Raw genomic sequence first — 4,503 nt, 5'->3', positions numbered from 1 at the left:
GCTGGTGCTGGCCCGCTCCCTTATATCTTTTGTTTATTTATATATTATTGTCTCCTCCTCCTTCTGTGTGCGTCCAGGGGTCCCCCTTCGTTTCACAGAAGGTAGGCTGTGTCATAATGAACCCACAAAAGCAGACATTATCCTTGTGTGGATAGGACACACACACACACACACAACCCTGAGTGTAGTGTTATCCTATTTGCCGCTCCACACATTACGCACCCCCCCCCCCCCCTGCGCATTTTCACTTTCGCACCCCCCCCGCTGCGCATTTTCACTTTCGGCAATTGATGTGTTTCCCAGTTGTTTCCTGTTGTCTGTCACCACTCATCCCCCACCACCTGTGGCAATATACACATACATGATTAAATAAATCTGCATCTTCAGTAGAAAACTGAAACATGGTTGGTTTTGATCAAGGATTTGTAGAAAATAATTAAGTTTAAAATATTACCAGTCTTTATCCTTTAACGCCAACATCAGAAAATACTGTTTGCCATAACAGACTTTTCATAAATAACTAATGAGAACTGTGAAACTTGGTCAGAGTAATAAAAATGACTCAAGTAATAAAACCTTTGTTAAGTGATATCTGTTATATGAACATTTAATAAAAAAAAAGTTTTTGTTCTGATCATAAAGAATAGTTTAAAAATCATCTTTTAAACTTCAAATAAATAATGATTTGACATTTTTGTGATAATTATCAATATTAAATTATGACTTTTTTTTACTGTGATAACATTTTTGGCCATTTCGCCCAGAGATGGACAAACCGACGTGTCTAGAACTAACAAGCACCATGATGGTCTACTGTTGACTTTGTGTGTCAGGGTTCAGAAAGAAACAGAGAGCTGTGGGTAAATGGTCTGTCCATATATGCCTTTCATTCACCCACTGGTGATATGGTAATGCAAGGTGCCACTGCTCATCAGGAACAGAAACTAAAATATCTGAATAAATTTATCTCAAAATGATACTCTGAGGTTTACATGTGTATATAATATTTTTCTTCTATTATTAGTAGTATAAATGTATTCAAACAGCCAGTGGTCTTGATGTGTCTTGACCTGGGTTCTCTGTCCCAGCAGTCCATCCTGTGTCCACCCAAGAGAGAGCACGGTGTGGTGGGGAGGGGGCTCACAGCAGAAAGGAAAGCCTGAGGCTCCAGAGGTCTCGCCTGTCCCCCAGGACCAGAGAGGATATCCGCATTAATCCACACAGGACGGTTCGGCTCAGCCAGCACCTCCTCCAGCAGAACCAGGGACGGAGACACCGCCTCCAGGCTGCATGGAGAGTACACCACAGTGTTAGCGTAACACACAATACTTAGACAGAATATAAGCTGGATCTCACCTCTTAAAGTCTAGTTTTTTCCCTTGCTGTGCGCCTTCACTCTTTCCAGCCACTCCTTCAGTGTGATGTCACTGTCTGTGTCAGGAGGATGTGCCATTATTGGCTCTTTGGGGTCATGATCTCTCAGGATTATGTCGGCCTCAATCATATGTGGGACCTAGAGGTGAAAGTTGTTAGTCAAAATCATCCATGAAGAACTTCGAACAACTGCTGTGTCAACGCAAAAGTGAAATGTCTCTGAACAGGCATGGCTACAATGTAAAATCACAGATATATTTACATTATAATCATACCTGTTCAGTTGAGACTAAATTCCAGTTTATAACTATTTAGGTCTTATTTTCTTAATTTTGACCATCAAATGTTGTTTACTATCCTTTAATGCATCTTGCATAACAATGTATTTGTCCACACCCAGTTGTGACCTTGTGTTTATTCCAATAAATCCTCCTTCATTAATGTTCATGTTTGACTTTTGTTTCAACTTTTTTAGAGAGGTTTAGAACAAGAAATATCCCATGCACATGCAACAACATTCAGGTCACTGAAATATTTATATAATACATTTATTATAAAAAAAATAATAAACAACATTATTAAATGTAATATGTTTTTTTATTTTTTAATATGACATATGACCTAGATATGCTTGCTGCCACCCAGGAGAACCACATTAATCTCAAGGAATATACATCAGTGACATCAAAAAAAGCATATACAACACCGCCAGAGGAGACTTCAAGCTGGCATCAAGAGTGCGAGAGATCAAGCAGAGAGGCCCCATACTACAAACTTGTGCCAATCAGCTAGCTGATGTTATTACGGTCATTTTCAGCATATCACTGTCTAAGGAAAGTGTTCCCACCTGCTTCAAGACAGCCGCCCACCATCGTCTCTGTACCTAACAAGTACCTTGTATTATGTGTAGAGCTGGACGAGACGGACCAAAAATCCTACCCAAATAAACAACAAAACATGATCGTCAAGTGTAGGTGCGGGTGTAGCTTAGACGTATAGCAGCTCCCACCGTCTACATGTCAAATTGTCCTTCAGCAAGATACTGAACTTGCTGCCTAAAGCTGTGTGTGTCTGTGTGTGAATGAGAATTAGTCATTCTTTCTGATGAGAAGTTGTAAGGCATGTTGTGAATGTTGACATGTTGGAAGGCGCTAAATACAGACCATTTATCAAGCGGTGACTAATCCAGTCACGGGAAAAAGGAATTATTTTAAGTTCTACAATCACTCTTGCAAATGTTCATGGTAGCAGAGCACACCTTACATCTTAATAACAGGACTATGGACGCAAATGGCCAGTGTGTTGTCAAAGAAGGACACGGTATAAATCATCCACCTGTGAGCGCCTCTGTCAGCCTGCTCCTGCTGTTGACTGCATGGGACCATCTCACCTCAGCAGCGTCCTTCTTCTTTATCTGACTCTGACTTAAGAAATACTCCAGCGTCTGGTCAGACATCTTCTCTACGAACAAAGACTTAACGTTACTGAAATTTGTTAGCGACACATTACCACCTCACAGTATGATTTTAGTTCGGTTAATAACGGTAACGTTAAGATAACAGTTAACAATAACAAGATTAAAGGACAAGTATAGAAAAGTCTAGCTAGCTAGACTGCTATGACTAACAGAGAACGTAATAAAACATAGTTCACACACTTTGATTGTTTCAACGCAAACTGTAAAACATCCTATTCCACGACAGTAACGTTACTGCATACAGTAAACAAATGAGTCTCTGCCGCTTCTTCCTCTTCTTCTTCACTTTATGTTGTGTTACAATAGTTGCTTAAATGTTGAACAGCGCCGCCTAATGTACCGGAGTATAGTATGCATAAACACGTTTTTATGTACAGTCCATGGTAAACACTCTAACTATGATAAAAATTACATAAAACCAAACAAAGAAAGAAAAAAAACACAAACTCACTAGTTTCTTCTCTTCAAAGCTCATGTTTATGATTAAAAACATACTCTATATAAGAGCAAAGTCAAAGCTATGACATTTCCTGCAAAAAGTTATCAAAATCAAAGAACCAGTAGTATTTTATTGATGCAATCAACTGAAGTGAAAATAAATCTAGGAACATAAATATAACTGTATAATGGTATTATAACAAAATGAGTATTTTTCTACGCTACTGACCTTAAAGAAATAGAGGTACATCTTTTCGTGATATTTTCATTTTATCTTTATTCACACCTTATTGCTGGTGTGGAGCAATGGAAGTGACCTGTTTATTATTGTTCATGCATGTAAAATCTTATTTTATTTAGATATTTTAAAAGAAAGACATTTTTTTCTGACATGCTTAATAGATACACTTTTTAATGTACAGTTAAAAGTTTAGTTTTTTTTATTGCATCATCATCATCTTACCTGAAGTCAAAGCGAGCAGCAGAGATCATGTCCGCTAAACGATTCCAACAGCGCTTCATCACGGAATTCTGGGAATCTGTGTGTTTTGAAATTTGATTAGACAACCTCGCAGTGGTTAGAGCTGTTAATGGTATCACGAGTAAGACATACCTGGCTTCTCATGTTAGGTTTTAACCTGGCACGCATAAAGAAACTCTTTCTTTAACCACTAGGCGCTCTCGTTACTGTCATATATGTCAATTTCTGGCTAATCCAACATTCAATCAGCCTCATAACCTCACAAAAGTACCATTACACACAAAGGAGCAAGTTCTCTACAATAGTATCATTCTATTCTACAGCATACCTGAAAACTAATTTTAGACACATATGTTGCAAGGACCCTGTCATAACTTGTTGATGTCTTTCACCTCAGTGTGTGGTTCAATCTCCTCTTGTGTCCTTTACATAGATCTAATGTTGTTTCCCCTTCGAGGGAACTCGAACTGCGTCGGTTACGACACTATGGGAACGCCTCTAGGCGAAGCAGGTCTGAACGTGAATGAAATCACTCCAATCCTATTGGCCTGTTGCTAGAACGGTAAGGTGTGACGGAATAACCGGAGGAGTATAAAGCACACCTGTACACACTCATCATTAGCTTTTTTTATTCAGCAGGCGCTCTGTATGTTGTTTGAAGAAAGCTCCAGTCCTACAAGCAGTATGTCTTACCTGAAGAAGAAGTCTACCAGCATGTCCGGCAACCAGATGT

General features: G+C 39.1%; 1 pseudogene; it reads right to left on the bottom strand.

Annotated features, from left to right (window-relative positions):
* Positions 1-993: 993 nt before the first annotated feature.
* On the bottom strand, positions 994-3,028 carry LOC119904849 (annotated as a pseudogene).
* Positions 3,029-4,503: the final 1,475 nt, after the last annotated feature.

This window comes from Micropterus salmoides, unplaced genomic scaffold, assembly GCF_014851395.1.
Source record: "Micropterus salmoides isolate LMB-PRFRI ecotype aquatic unplaced genomic scaffold, ASM1485139v1 Ms_hic_scaffold_1583, whole genome shotgun sequence".
NCBI classification, from domain to species: Eukaryota; Metazoa; Chordata; class Actinopteri; order Centrarchiformes; family Centrarchidae; genus Micropterus; species Micropterus salmoides.
Note: the sequence above shows the minus strand (reverse complement) of the source record. Positions and strands in the feature narration are given on the sequence as shown.